At 34.0% G+C, this 17,119-nt stretch overlaps 1 pseudogene; it reads right to left on the bottom strand.

Annotated features, from left to right (window-relative positions):
- Nucleotides 1–16,110: 16,110 nt before the first annotated feature.
- On the bottom strand, nt 16,111–16,845 carry LOC102979787 (uncharacterized; annotated as a pseudogene).
- Nucleotides 16,846–17,119: the final 274 nt, after the last annotated feature.

Here is a 17,119-nt window from a genome sequence, read left to right as displayed (position 1 = left end):
AAGAGACCATGTGGAGGAGACACGAGGCACCCTAGCCAGCAGGCAGTGTTAACTGTCAGGCATGTTCACATGAGTGAATCTAGACAAAACCAAAAGACAAACTGCCAAGCAACACATAGAATCATGAGAGCACATATTTCCATACATATAAATAATACCTACCAATGTACATCAGAAGATGTATATCAGAATACTGCCTCAAGACATTAGGCAATCAGAACCAGCCTATATGGATTTAAAGTTAGTGGTGGTTCGGGAGGAGCATGCTTTGGGTTCTTTGGACCAACATCATAATCACTGACCCTGGTGCTATAACAAAGTCAGAGACCTTCTTATGTGACTCACAATTCTGAAGGAGACAATCTTCAAAAGACAGAATGAGTGGTTCTCCTGATATCATGACGTATATATTTCATTTGATCACCCATTTATACATTTGCCAAATTTGTGTACTAGATACTTTTCCTATCTATGGGCTTAACTGTCTAGTGAGGAGGCAGATATTTATTTAAGTCAAACAAAGTGCAATATTGTGCAAGTGTTATGCAAGAGGTGGACAGAGTGCCAAGTAAGCCCGGAAAAGGGGTTAGTAAACTCTAGGACATTAAATAATGCTTGCAGAAATGTGATATTTAAGGTTAATTTTAAAGGATGATTATGACCTTGGTCAGTCCATGCTCATGGGGGACATTAATTAGGTTAAGTCTATTTGACATAGAATCCACACATCTGACCTTATTTTATTATGTTTTTTTTCACTGTCAAACTAAATATGTTTCCATAGCATAGATTTCTGGCCAAAATCCTATTCAGATGTCTTGGCCTAAGACTTAGTAAATCCTGTGAACTTTAGATAACACAAAAAACTACTAAAACGCTAAATCTGAACATTTAATGTATATTACTGTATTGATGTATCTTTAAGCTTTCCATTGAAAGAGATCAAATATCTGTATCTTTTTTTCATGAAAGATAACTCATTATAGCTTAGCAGGCTCAAGATATAAACTGTAGGTCTACTCTTAAGTAACACATATTTATTATGTCAGTCTCAAAATAGCTAGATCAATTTTACTTTACTAATTGCCCTAACATCACGTATTTGCCTAGACTTTTTAACTCAGGTAGAAGTAAGCAGAAAAACATTTTTAAATCATGTAAGCTTATATCCACAGAAATTGTTTAGTTATGGGAACTCATTTGTTATTTATAGTTTAAACTATTTGGGGAGATTTTATATTCATTTACTTTAAATGTACTCAACTTCACCAAAAGTGATTTATTTTCAGGTTTTAATTAAAACTTTCCATTATAAAATCCTCTAAAATATTCTAAAACTTCTCTTTACTAGGAATCAGTGAGCAAGACTAGTATATATATTCAGATCCTTAACCTTATATTGTCATGCCCCATTAACAACTTCAGAGAGCTCACTGAATTTTTTAAAATTAACTTTCAGAACACTTTTTTTTTTATATTAATCAACCTGTCCCTCAAGTAGATCATTCAAATTACTCATACAAGTCAAAAATGATCTTCTATGTTAGAGGCAGTAAGTACATAAGAAACATTTGCCTTCCTTTGAATGCAAACTGTTTTTAAGTTCAATAAATGATTATGATTCTCTTCGTCCAATTATAGGATTTATAAGCTGAATTGTTTTTCCCTCTTCACCCACTTGCATTTTCTTTTTTCCTTTTTCTGTATTTCATCCTTCTATCTCTTAATGCACACATGCATGCAAATGCACATTATTAAGTTTAAATTTTAGAATTATCTTTGTTTTAGTCTTTTACCTTATAAAATTGTAATATATTTTAAATACATTTAATAGAATGTATGTATACTTACAAAATCACATTAAGACACAAATTGACTTGGAATCCAATATCCTAATTTTCTTATTAGAAAACATAGTCTGTTAAATGTCAGCAGCATCAAACCATTTTACATAGAAATTTAACACCATTAACACTGAGAATATTCTAAAACAAAAACAAACTGAAATACTCCATGTATGAGGAGCTGAGAATTTGAAGCTGTTAATCCTAATATATATTACATATGTAATATATATATATAACTATATGTAAGTATGTACATATTACATTAATATATAATACATATACATGGCTATAACATACAGTATATACATTATATGTGTAATGCCTATATATGACTATATATAATTATATATAACCACATGTAGTTATATATGTATTATGATGAGAGTGTCTAAAAATTAAGAAAATGCTAAAAATTATTAGCAGTGCATATTTAGGCTGGCTGTATCTCAAAACTCTTCTTAAGTTTCAGCTCCAGTAAATGTAGCACTATCTCTTCACACCTGTGCCCCTACCAAATGACCATGTCTGATTTTGTATTTAAAAAACTGAAGCAAAACTAAAAAAAAAAAAAAAAAAAGCAAAAAGCTAATAGAAAACTATGACATACTGATTTTTATATGCAAAGTGAGATGGTTATAGCCTATTTAGAATACTTTAGTATTAGACATCTCCTAAGATTGCTCTTTCATCTTCCATCTTTCATCCTTAATACTTTTGGTCAAACCAGGCCTGTCATTTCTATCATCTCTTACTTTTATTTCCCTTCTGGGAATTAATCTTTCTTCTTCCAGCTACAGGCCAAAGCTCAATTGTACTTACCATGAACATTCACCTTATGAAGATTCTAAATCATTATTTACATATTTCCATATTATTACACTAGTGACTTCACCAGTGACCCAAGTGATACAGTTAGTAGGAAAAGGTAAAAAAAACTCAATAACAGGATATTTGTTTTGTTAAAATTGAAACTTATAAAAAACACTTTCCTTTATTTGTAGCTTTTTTTTAGCCATTTTTTTCATGTCTATTTATGCATAAAACATATTCCAGCAAACCAGTGTTGTTTTAGTGGACAAAAAATACTGAGATCAGATATTTCCCCAATTCTAACACCACTAATTATGGTTAGGAGATGTGGGAGAAAGCAGTGATTTTCATCCTCCAAACGCATTTTATTTACTCATTGGGACTAACCATGAGGTTCCTAAATTTCATATCAAAAGAAATTGCTTCCTAGGTCTCCTGTAGGCAATTTCTTTTAGAGAGGAAATTCTTTTTTGTTTTAAGATATAAACATTTACTATTATAATATCATGGGGTGGATCAAGCTTTCTATTACTTATTTTTGAACATGAAGAAGAAAACTCTGGGTGGAGAAAGGAAAAGGAAAAGCTAAAATGTCCCTCTTTTCAGCCATAAATTATAGAAATAAATTCACTACGTAACAAAGAATACCATATTATTCCTGTAAGTATTTAACATTTTCCAAAGACATATATAAAAAGAAAACCAGAGAGTTACACTCTTAACTACATGACTGGAACGCTGATGCTTTAACCAAGAAGAGGAGCATTAAAATTACTGTCACTTGCAGATTATCTTGATAGCAATAACCATTATTATTGTCAACAGCTTAAATACAAAACGAGCTGTAATCTAAAACCTATTAATGGAAGCTATAGTGCCCCAAGCAAAAAGCACTCAGCAAAGCATCACTGGCTAAACACATGCTCTCAGCACAACTCTGTGAAACATCAAGAATAATTGCATCCGATTCCTATTTATTATGCTTATAAATGTAACTCTCTACACATTGTACTCATTATAGCCACGAGCTGTAGCTTAAATAATAGGTAAGGAACATAGCAAGAGACTTAATTTTCATAGATCATAATAATTACACACTTTCTGTTGATACCTGATCCACTAACTAACCATCAAAATTGCAGATCAATGTCTGCTGCCTAATTTTTTGATACCTTCTCTTGGCATGTTCATGTCAGGATGAAAAAAAAACATCAACAAACCTCAAAGGAAACAACTTTTCAGGTGTTTTGAGTTGCCATTTAATAGTTCCCTATAGCTTCAGAGAAAGGAAATTACAGTAGTCTGTGACTGTTTTTTGAAGAAAAATGAAGGAGAAGGGGACAGAAAGTGAGTAAAAAGGGGAGGGAGGGAGAAAAGAGGAAAGAAGAGAAAAAAAGGGAAAAAAAGGCTGCATTACAATGCTATGTCATAAATAGTTGCAAGATATGTCTTATATTTTTTTTTAATGCTCTCCTGTCATTCAAAGACTTATTTTATTTTCCTCCTTCATTGATTTTGATCAGTCACTGGCCATCAGGGCAATGACAAAATTTAATCGTTTCCAATCTATACATTTATACATATCAGTGTAGTAACTGGGTTACTGTCTATAGAGCAGTATGATTTCAAACCAGTGTTCTCAACGGGCTGTTAAGTTGTGCTGAAGGTCTGATCAAGGAAAGGGAAGCCTAGAGGGATTTGTCATTAAATAGACAAGTTATTTAACAACTGCAGAAAATCAACCGGTTGCCCTAAACTCAAAACTTAGTAAAAGAAAAAGAAATAACAGATCTCTCAAGACTGTGCTTACTGTATTTTTTTTAATTTTAAGGATGTAGATTGATTTCAATCTTTTTATTCCTTCTTTACCCTCCCTTCTTTAATATTACAAAATCAATGCCATTTGGCTTTCCTTGCCTCTCCTTCCATGATTTCACATATTTACATTTAGTATAAATTGAGGAAGAATGTGTTCCCAGAGATGTTTCAAATTTAAAGCTTTTTAAAATTACCTGAGTAATAGGAATTGCCTTGTTCCACAATGTCAAAATTTAGGCAGGAGAAATGGATGTATTTTAGGTAGTCACATGTCTTTCCTGTGATTCCTGAATTCCTATCATAAAGGAAACCACTTTCCAATGGAAGTTCACTCACTTATCAGCAGTAATCATAGAAGTATTGTCCATATCAGGGTTTATTCTTCATACAGGAGAAAAATCATCACTAACCCAATATCCACAAAGACTCAGTAGTGTTGTATGGAGATGGGCATTAGAACCCCAAGGAATATGAGGTGGGATATTTGTTAGAACAGTGCTGTGTCATAATGCAGAAAAGTAGAAGGATGGGAAAGAGTGAGCCATCTTTTCTCACTAAGATAGTTGTAAACAAACGAAAGGAGACCTTATGCAACTAACATCAAGGATATACCTCCGGAAATTATTTTATGTACTCCTTCCTCACCTGTGCCCCAAGTGGCAGGAACAGTAGCCTTGCTGTTAAAATAAATGATAACTTCAGTATCACAAAAAAAAAAAAAAAAAATTGCAAAGAAAAAAATGACAAGGGAGTAGTATTTGCCTTATCTGCTTCAGAAATGTTCATATTAAAAATTCAGAAACTAATATAATCTGTACATTATTCTATTTCTATAAATTCACAGAATATGTTGCTGAATTCATAGGTTTGTCTCTACTGAAAAACGTCTGTTTATAAAAGAGCTATTAAATACTAGAATGCTTAGATAACCTGATTACTTACATTATATTTTCTCCCCACTTGGGAACTGCAGGAACCACACTCAGCTCTGTACTATTGGGCAGTGATAAAGTGCTCAGTGCTATAATGTCTATAGAATACCATGGACTATCATCATCATTATCTAAATATTTTAGTCTCTGTGACACACTGTGAAAACCTCTAAGAAAATAAGTGAACCAGAAAGATTTTTATTGTATACCAAAAACTAAAGCATACCATCAATATTTTAAACTATGGAAAGAAAAGAAATTAGACAAGTTGAAAAAGCAGCATAATCTCAATAAACAAGCTCAAAATAAGCAGCTACTGTATAATGCACCTGATAAAATGCCAGTGTTCTTTAGATTGCAGAATAAGTAAATAGATAAATAAAATAGTCACTTCCTTTGTTAAGGAATAAATTTATGGCCGTTATATTGATAAGCTTATAATGTTGGTTAAGGTGCCATTATCCAAGCCATAGAAAATGACATTTCTTCTTAAGTATTTTTACTGTTTATCTATTTTCTGACATTTAAAAAATGTCTCCAATTGGGAAATTACATGAGAACAGATCATTTTAGAATTTTTCCACAGAAAAAAAATGTTTCCCCAAGTATTAAATTCTAATTCAATTATAAATTAATAAAACTGAATTACTGAAGACAAGTAAATTTGACATGCATTTTATTCTACTACAATTGGCTGCAAGTTTTCATTACATTTGAATGCAGCTTACTGTAGAAATTTCATTAACATTAAATTTTAAAGGAGAAAAATATGCATGCTCAGCCTTTGAGTTTTATTATTTACTTCCTAAGAGAACCTTCTTTCATGTACGTCTAGACCAAAACTTTGCTAAAAGGAGGGTTTTTTTAATTAGCTTAGATTTAAATAATTTATTGAATAGTTTAAAGATAAATCTCATTAGACATTAAAACTATTCACCATGACTTTTTCTTGTCATAACATTATTTTTGTGATTCTTGATTATTTAAACATACAGTCCCTATGTACTTTTGAAACAGTGCCACTAGGGTTGTAAATAATAGTCAAAGGCAGAGCATACTGAATGTAAGAGAATCCAATTTCATATTTTTGTCCCAGACAGTTGTAGCAAGAACATATTTAGATTAAGGCAATTTCTTTTTCTACTCTGATGCACACAACCTTCTTAAATGCCTGCAATAGAGCTACAGTCTTCAATATGAATTGCAAATGACCTTTTAAGGCTTTAAACTATTGCTTATATGTCTTAAGCCATTGCAAAGTTTCACAATAGGGAAACTTTTTGCTTTCCATTGTTCTTTACATTTATATTCATGTATTACTTTGCATATGTAATATTCACATATGCACATGTCCGTTACCTTTTAAGAAGGTAAACATGGAAACAAACTACAAAATATTCTTCAGTGACTTGGATGCCCATCAGAATCCTCTAACTCTGAAAATCACCCCATGAGGTCTCCTGAGAACATCACAGCCAGATACCTACTTCACAGTAGCAACTGGGAGACAGAGAGTCTAGTTAACATCTGCCCAGTTGTAATTAATAGACAAAACTCATATGCTTCGATTAGGATTCAAGAAATAATGTGTCTTATCATAGGCAGAACAGAATATAAAATTTGAACAGCTAAAAGGAACACTTTTTCCTCTTTCCAATAACCAAAAATGAAAGGCATTTTTAAAAGTTGCATAGAAACGTTTATAGATATAGTAAATACATGTGAATGCTCTTTGATAGTATTTTAATATCAAAGTATCAAGAGGAAGACTACAAAGACTACAAAATTTCCACCCATTATAACTATTAATACCTAGATTAAATACAGCAATCATCCCATTAATTAAAAAAAATTTTAAAACACTGTAATTTCTGTATATTGATCTAAAAACATTGTGTATTACATGTGTGATGCTAAATCCAAAAAAAGGAAACATGCAAATCTTGTTAAATATTTTATGACGTCATTTTATTTCAGTTAAATTTGCCAGTTATGGAGAATTTTATTTTAAAATATTAGTGATCTGACCATTTTAGTAGGTTGTAATAAAGCAGCTGACAGAATACAAAAATTGGAGGTGCTGGAATTAGGAAAAATATTTTTATAACAGTAGAAAACACTATACTCACCACTGATATAAACATTTTAAATATATTGTCTCATTTATTACAACAGCCCTATAAGAGAAGTACTGTTATTATTCTTTCCCCTTTACAGATGAGGATGCTGATACTAATAAAGTTTATATAACAGTTCTCATTGTTCACACATTGCAGCATGAGTATTTAAATTCAGGCAACCTGGTGCCAGAGCCCATGCTCTTAACCTCTACACCACATTCATCCTGAAAAAGGTCACATAAAAGCATACAAGGAAAAAAAAAGGGGGGGGGCGAGGCCCACGGATGAGACTGTAATAGGCAGAAGAGTGGCCATTTCTCTTTGGAGAAGAGATAAGAAATGATTAAGTGATGATACACAGACACTGTGGAGGGGTTTCTGATTGTTGGAATTGATGAAAGCATGACCTCAATTATCTATGAGAAAATTATTTTCTGTTTGAATAAAGAATAAGAAAGATGGAGAATCCACAGACCCTGATTCCACACCTAAGTACTGTCAGAAAAGATTTGAAAGAGCTGCTATGGAGAATACAATTGGGAGAAAACAAAAAATAAATAAAAGAATAGCTAGGAGGTAGTGAGGACTTACTTGGAGCTGGTTAGCAAGATGTAATAGTAAAAGGGCAGTAAAGAAATATGTGTGACTTCGCAGCACCAAAGTGCTGGGGGTGACCAACCATTAAAAAGGCAGCTTTTTGATAGATTAGGAGTGTTCTAAAAATTTTTTAAATCAATGATTTTAATAGTTAAAATAGATTTTATAAATATGTGATAATGGGGGACATAAAATGAGATCTTGGAATATGAGTTTTTTTGAAAGAATGAAGGGGAATTTTAGTCAGAGAACTTGATCCATCAAAGTGTACCATTTGCCATCAGTGTGAATGATACACAAATACTAAGACAATAAGGAAGAAAGGGAAAAGGGAAACCCAAGTGCTACAGTGAGGTAGGTAGAGGGGCACTGTGGACGTTAAGAAAACTGGTGATGCACATGTGGAGAAAGCTGTGATGTTCATGCTCTAAAATTTAGAGTCTTACTCCGTGGCAGAACCTGGGACCTCACAAACAGTGAATCCTTTGAGTAACTAAGAAAACAGAGCAGTGAGCTGGAAACTCAGGCCGTAAGAGATTAATCCTCTCGGGACAGTTCTGTGGGGAAGTGCTATTTTGGAAGAGATTGTAGATTTCAGACAAGGGAATGTGATGAAATAGATGATGGGAAGACTATTTCTAGAAAAGATATGTCATTCTCCAAGGGTAGGAGGTGAAGTGGGGAGAGTTTGCTCATTTGTGATAAGAAGTTCCCTGGTTTACAGCAGAGAAAAGAGGTAAAGAGACTCATCACAGAAGAAATGACAGTTCAGGGAAAAGAGCAAAGGACTAGAATTGTGCCAAAGGGCAAGTATAGCCAGTAGTGAACAAGCACAACTAGAAGCTGGGGGTCGGCTGGAGAAGAGATAGGAGAAAAATGGTCTGGCCAAAATGTGTTCATGGTGAAAATTGAAGAGTGAGTGGTTTCCATTTAACTGAAATATTTGGGTGCCAAAATGTTGGAGAGACAGCGAGAGTGATGGTATCACTTGGTAAGGATAAAGTACGATAGCCTTGGACATGGAAGGTTGCCTCAAAATATTTGAAGAGGGAGAAGAAGATTGGCTAATGACTGTAGTGACATTACAGTGAGCTATAGAAGGTTGACCTTCCTGTAATTCCAAGTCACCAGAGAAAGAACTAGCCAATAGTAACTTTAGAATTCTTTAAAATCATTTTTCACATTCATTAGTGTTTTAAATATTTTAGGTTTAGGTGACCTTCTGATGCTTATACTCCAAAAATGTCCTTTGTCCCCAAAATAGTCAGTTGGTACTATATCCTATCATATGTGACATCAGTAAATCTGACTGCATGATAAAACGATTGCTATACATTCTTTTTTACTTTTCGCCTCACACAGTATGTAATCCTATATAGAAGTAGTTTGATACAAGCACAAAAGAAAATTTATTTTGAGCAACATTATTTCCACATTTTATTTGCCTCTGTAAAACATCAAAGGAGGAATTTTTCATCATTGCTTCAGTTTTTCCATGTGGGTTGTTTCTATGTTTGCCCCTAAGTCTCTTTAAAGGTGTTTTTTGTTTTTTGTTTTTCTCTCCTCTGCCTCTGCTAATCTTTTGAAATTCTGTGAGTTCTGTCACCTAAACCATGTCTACATGACAGCAAACAAATGTTTCAGCAGGAATAATTGGTTCCTAGAGGAATATAGCATCTGATTTCCAAACAGAATCATTAAAACAGTTCTTTGCATTTGGAAAAATTGAAGGGGATATTTCTGAACCAAATATTTTTATAACATTTCAATAGTCAAAAATATTATATACTCTTACCATGAAGCCAAAACAATTGCCTACAGAATTGTGAGCTCTCTGGATCTGCCTACACTATCTCTCCTACCAACATGATCTCTAGAACTTCTCTGGAAACACCTACCCTTCTCTCTCCCACTCCACATCTTTCTTTAAGATTCCCAGTACTAAACTCTGCCTCAAAGCCTGAATTAAGATTTTAAATTTAGTTAGTAGAACAAATAGCATGAATTCTTCGTTATTTTGACAGGATTGAAATTGCTCTGTGATTCATTAATCAACTTATCAAATATAGAGTGGGATATGAATATACTAATTGAAAGTCAAGAAATAGAGCTTAATTGTTTAATGTCAAAAGCTCAGGGACAGATTTCAGGTAATTGCTAGGAAGCCTATTCACGTGAGTTTTAAAATATAAGCACTTAATCTAGGTTAAACTAAAGAAACGTTCTAATTATTTGGAAAGGGCTTCTCAGGCACACACTTCAATTTGGATTAAATAGGTAACTTAAATAAAATGACGTGCCTGATTGTGAATAAAATTTTAATTGAAGTCTGGTACAAAAGTACAAAAGTGAAAAAAATTACATGTATGCAAAAAAGAAAAGAAATTTCTCTGTTAAAAACAAATTATATTCTCAAAAGAAAACAGTGCCTATTCCTAATTTGAGGACATAATTTGTTTTTAATATATACTTTAGAGCAACTATTTATTGTTATATCAGTAGAACATATAAAGATGATAACGTCTCTAAAGTTTAAAACTGAACAGAAGAGTTTAAACATTCTTTTCTTAGAGAGACCTTAATTTCTGTTGAAACACATAAAAATGGCCTGCAGGATTTTACGTACTTTGCTTTTTTTTTTCCCCTTCAGTCATAAGTCTAGGAAATTAAAGTCCTTGAGAACTTTGAAGGTTAGGGAAGTAGTTTTAAAATACAAAATCCTAAATGGCTTCAACAGTCACTTCTACTGAGAATAACTTCCATAAAGTTCTGATATATTTCTGACAATCAAGATTCACATTTCAACCAGCCTTATATGCCTTTCCACTAGGATGTCTTGCCAGCACATCGATTTTAACAGGTCCCAAAATGAACTTTTAACACAGCTCCTCATCCAAACCTGGCCCTCTACTCTCATTTTTTTTTTTTTTTTTTTTTTTTTTTTTTTACCGTATTTCTGCTAATTGTACCACCTCCTAGGAATTGAGACTCAAAACTTTGGCATCATTTGTGTGAATGTATGTTTGTTTCATTTTTAACAGACTTTTTTAAAAATTAATTTTTATTAGAGTATAGTTGATTTACAATGTTTTGTTAGTTTCTGCTGTATATAGCAAAGTGAATCAATTATACATATATCCACTCCTTTTCAGATTCTTTTCCCATGTAGGTCATTACAGAGTATTGAGTAGAGTTCCCTGTGCTATACAGTAGGTTCTTATTAGTTATCTATTTTATATATATATAGTAGTGTGTATATGTCAATCCCAATCTCCCAATTTATCCCTCCCCCCCACCTTGGTAACCATAAGTTTGTTTTCCACACCTGTGACTAGTTCTGTTTTGTAAATACGTTCATTTGTACCATTTTTTTAGATTCCACATATTAGCAATATCATATAATATTTGTGTTTCTGTGTCTGACTTACTTCACCCAAGATGACAATCTCTAGGTTCATCTGTGTTGCTACAAATGGCATTATTTCATTCTTTTTTATGGCTGAGTAATATTCCATTGTATATATGTACCACATCTTCTTTATCCATTCCTCTGTCAATGGACATTTAGGTTGCTTCCATGTCTTGGATATTGTAAATAGTGCTGCAATGAACACTGGTGTTCATGTATCTTTTAAAATTATGGTTTTCTTTGGATATATGCCCAGGAGTGGGATTGCTGGATCATCTGATAGCTCTATTTTTAGTCTTTTAAAGAACCTCCATACTGTTCTCCATAGTGGCTGTACCAATTTACATTCCCACCGATAGTGTAGGAGGGTCTCCTTTTCTCCACACCCTTTCCAGCATTTATTGTTTGTAGATTTTTTTATGATGGCCATTCTGACCAGTGTGAGGTGATACCTCATTATAGTTTTGAGTTGCATTTCTCTAATAATTAGTGATGTTGAGCATTTTTTCATGTGCCACTTGGCCATCTGTATGTCATCTTTGGAGAAATGTCTATTTAGATCTTCTGCCCATTTTTTTATTTCAGTGTTTGTTTTTTTTGATATTGAGCTGCATGAGCTGTTTGTGTATTTTGGAGATTAATCCCTTGTCAGTCACTTTGTTAGCAAATAAATATTTTCTCCCATTCTATGGGTTGTCTTTTCTTTTTACAAACTGAAGAATAAAAACCATATGATCATCTCAATAGATGCAGAAAAATCTTTTGACAAAATTCACCACCCACTTATGGTAAAAACCTCTCCAGAAAGTGGGCATAGAGGGAACCTACCTCAACATAATAAATGCCATATACAACAAACCCACAGCAAACATCATTCTCAATGGTGAAAAACTGAAAGCATTTCCTCTAAGATCAGGAACAAGACAAGGAAGGATGTCCACTCTCACCACTTTTATTCAACATAGTTTTGGAAGTCCTAGCCATGGCAATCAGAGAAGAAAAAAGAAATAAAAGGAATCCAACTTGGAAAAGCAGAAGTACAACTGTCAACTGTTTGCAGATGACATGATTCTATATATATGAAATCCTAAAGATGCTACCAGAAAATTACTAGAGCTCATCGGTGAATTTGGTAAAGTTGCAGGATACAAAATTAATACACAGAAATCTCTTGCATTCCTATACACTAACAACAAAAGATCAGAAAGAGAAATTAAGGAAACACTCCCATTTACCACTGCAACAAAAAGAATAAAATACCTAGGAAATTAAGGAAAACACTCCCATTTACCATCACATCAAAAAGAATAAAATACCTAGGAATAAACCTACCTAAGGAGGCAAAAGACCTGTACTCAGAAAACTATAAGATACTGATGAAAGAAATCAAAGATGACAAACAGATGGAGACATATACCATGTTGTTGGATTGGAAGAATCGATATTATAAAAATGACTATACTACCCAAAGTAACCTACAGATTCAAAACAATCCCTACCAAATTACCAATAGAATTTTTTCACAGAATTAGAACAAAAATTTTACAATTTATATGGAAGCACAAAAGATCATGAATAACCAAAGCAATCTTGAGAAAGAAAAATAGAGCTGGTGGAATTGGGCTCCCTGACTTCAGACTACACTACAAGCCTACAGTAATCAAAACAGTGTGGTACTGGCACAAAGACAGAAATATAGATCAATGGAACAGGAGAGAAAATCCAGAGATAAACTCAAACACCTGTGGCCACCTGATCTATGACAAAGGAGGCAAGAATGTACAATGGAAAAAAGACAGCCTCTGCAACAAGTGGTGCTGGGAAAACTGGACAGCTACATATAAAAATGAAATTAGAACATTCTCTAACACCATACACAAAAATAAACTTAACATGGATTAAAGACATAAATGTAAGACTGGATACTATTAAACTCTTGAAGGAAAACATAGGCAGAACAGTCTCTGACATAAATCGCAGCAAGATCTTTTTTGATCCACCTCCTAGAGTAATGAAAATCAAGACAAAAATAAACAAATGGGACCTAATTAAAGTTAAAAGCTTTTTTATAGCAAAGAAAACCATAAACAAAATGAATAAACTTTATTTTTTAAACAGCAATATTGATCAGAAGGTACAGAGGTTTCCCATTTTCCTTCTGTCACCACACATGCATAGCCAAACCCATTATCAACATCTCCCACCAGAGAGGTACATTTGTTATAACTGATGAACCTGCATTGACAGATCATTATCATGCAGTGTCTATAGTTTATATTATGGTTCACTCTTGGTTGTATATAGTAGGGATTTGAACAAATTTATAATGATGTGTATCCACTATCATAGTATCATACAGAGTAGTTTCACTGCTCTAAAATCCTCTGTGTTATGTCTATTCATCCCTCCATGCCTTGGCAACTGCTGATTTTTTTTTTCCTACTGTCTCCACAGTTTTTCCCTTTCATGTATGTTATATAGTTGTAATCTTTCAATATGTAGCCTTTACAAATTGGCTTCTTTCACTTAGTAATATGCATTTAAGTTTTCTCTGTGTCTTTTAATGACTTGATAGCTCATTTTGTTTTAGTGCTGAATAATATTCCATGGTCTAGATGTACCACAGTTTATCCTTTCACCTACTGAAGTTTGCTCCCAAGTTTTGACAATTATGAATAAAGCTGCTATAAACATATGTGTGCAGGTTTTTGTTTGGACATAAGTTTTCACTTCCTTTGGTTAAATACCAGGAAGCCCAACTGCTGGATCATAGGCATCATTTTCATAACTTAGTTTGTTGTTGAATGTTGAGTGAAAAAAGATGTAGACGATTCTATGCATGTTTATTTAAATGTACATTAGAGATATCAAATATTACAGATATAGATACATGAATTACATAATCAAACTCATGATAATTACTACTAGGAAGGGAGTGCAATGCAAACTTTAGTTTTATGTTATACTTTAGGAATATAAAAAATAAAAGATCAGTTCTAATGTGTTGTATATCTTTCTATTTTTTAATATAATTTTCCCAAAGCTAAAAAGAGATATTTATATAAGCATATCTGTGTGTATATATATATGTAAGACAACAGTGTCAAAGAAAAAAAACAGAAAAGGGAACAGATGTATGGGAAAAGCTAATTAATCTAGGACAGAGTTAGTATGCAAAGTATATAGCAAAAGGCCCTGTACAATATAAACCATGCAGTTGCCAAGTTCCTTCCCTGTAATTTGTTTGATCTTTACGGGTTGTCACCATTTCCACTTCCTCTATCCTGCTTTCCAACCTTATTATCTGTTATCTGGACAGTGGCACAAATGCTTCCAATGGATCAAACTGTTTATAAATTCTCTTTAATCCATTGCAAGTTTTACATGATGCTGGATTATACTATTTATTTCACAAGCCTTGATTACAAAAGCAATGAATGTCTTACTTTTATCTAAATATTCAAGGCCTATGATGATCTGGCACATGCCCTCCTTAAATCCTTTTGTTTCTCCCACCTCTGTCCTTTTCAAAAATACTGCACATTGTTATCCAGATCCACCCTATGTTTTCTATTTTCTCTCTTGTTAGCTATCTACTGTCCTCAATCATGAATGCCTTGTCCTGTGTCTCTGTATCAAGAGAATCTATCCATCTTTTATATTTTAAAGTTCAATTCCGTTGCCACCTCATCTGTAGAATCTTTCTCAATTTCAAGTAATAGAAGTAAAACCTCCCTTCTGCTTTTATATAAAAATTCGTCTATAAGTTTAGTGCTTATCAGTGTCTACTTCATAATGTAATTGTTAATATATGTAACTTACCTTTATTTTCTAGCATGTGAGTTCTTGGAGGATGGTTTTTGTATGGATATATACAATTTACCCTCCCTTTTGGAAGGTGTGGAACCCAGGGATGCTGAGGGCCAACTGTACTACACCATTTTATATAAAGGACTTGAGCATCTGCGGAGTTTGCTCTCCATTGTGAGTCCTGGAACCAATCCCCTGCAGATACTGAGGGACAGCTGGACTTACATATCACCCACAATGCATAGTACAGTCTGTTGTATATTTTTTCTTTCATAATGAGATTTTATTCGTTGTTTTGAGGATCAGTACACAGACATTTCAATTTGTACACAATTCTTAACATACATACCAAAAATCTAAAAAATCATGTCGTTGTGATTCTTTTCTGAAGTTATTCCAGTGACTTTCCAGCTTAAAATTTGGAGGCAAATATTCCTTAACAGGATATCAAGTACCAATATTTTCAAATATTGATATGCTGTTACATCATAAGTCCCACTAATTCACAATTTAATATCATATACACTACATACTCAAATTGTCAATCGTTCACAACACATTAACAAAGTTACTAGAAGAACTGGACTACCACGGCCAAGATGTTACAGAGTGCAGGAAATTCTGACAAGGAGAGCCAAGATCAAGGAGTGAGTGGTTTGCTTTAGGATACAATCCTACCAAAAACAACATGGGAAGAGAAGTAATTTAAAATGTTCAAGACATTAAATACACAACTGACTCCAATCTGCCATTTAGTATGCTTTGTTTTATAGGATATAAAAGCTACCCCCCCATCTATGGAATCTTAAGCTGACACCCAAGACAATCAAAGCCTCCCATATTCAATATCCCACTATTTTCTGTTTGTACCAAAAAATAAACAACTACCAAATGATTTCACCTCTTTAAAAAAAGCATTTACACTTAAAAAATGGGATGAGGTGGGATACCCTCCTTTTTAAAAATGTTTCTAGAGCTACTAAAAAACTTGCATTTACAAAATAGTTTATAAAAATATTCCTCTGGATTATACAAGAAGGGAGACAGGGACCACTGATAGGACCGGGTGTGTGGTATTAATCAGACTTGGCTTCTTTCTCTCCTGCTTCATCAGAGGCTGGGCTCTCCTCGTTTTTTAGTTTCTCCGTTTTCTGCAGGTAGGTCTTAAGTCTGTTGGTTAGCCACTTTGGCCTGTTTTCCCTTTGCTCCCCTTTTCCCTTTTGTTTGCACTTTTTTGTCTGAAGATTTATGCTTTTCTGCCGTCTTTTTTGGCTTCGTTTCCACTGTTGCGGGAGCCGGTTTAGCTGGCAACCTCGCGGGTCTCCCCTTGGGCTCTCTTTTACCGCGCCCTCGGCAGAGCTGACCTTGCTCTTGAGCATCCTGGTGGCCGGGCGGGCGCTAGGCGAGTGCCTGCTGGCCGAGGCGTGCCGAGAGCCTTCTCGAAGCTGGGCTGCCTGGTCGCTGCGGCTCCTCCTGCCGCCCGAGCTGCTGGGACCCGCCATGTTGTACTTATTAAGTGATCAAACATATGTTCATTACCCATAGCTTTCAGGAAATATTTCAGGATTTAGCCAAATGTCATGCTTTCCATAATGCCTTTTCCCGTGACAACCCAAGCAATATATTGAGTTCTGGTCGCCAACAAAGTCCATTGACAGCCTTTCACATAGTGGAAATTTTGTGCCCTTTTCTGCTCGTCAGTGTCAGTAAAGCCCTTCCTTGCCAATGACTAGAAATATATCAGTGACCGTGAAACTGAAAAAAGAAAGTGGGAAA

This window comes from Physeter macrocephalus, chromosome 8 (genome assembly GCF_002837175.3).
Source record: "Physeter macrocephalus isolate SW-GA chromosome 8, ASM283717v5, whole genome shotgun sequence".
Lineage (NCBI taxonomy): Eukaryota > Metazoa > Chordata > Mammalia > Artiodactyla > Physeteridae > Physeter > Physeter macrocephalus.
The sequence above is the reverse complement of the archived record's forward strand: the minus strand, read 5'-3'. Positions and strand labels throughout refer to the sequence as shown.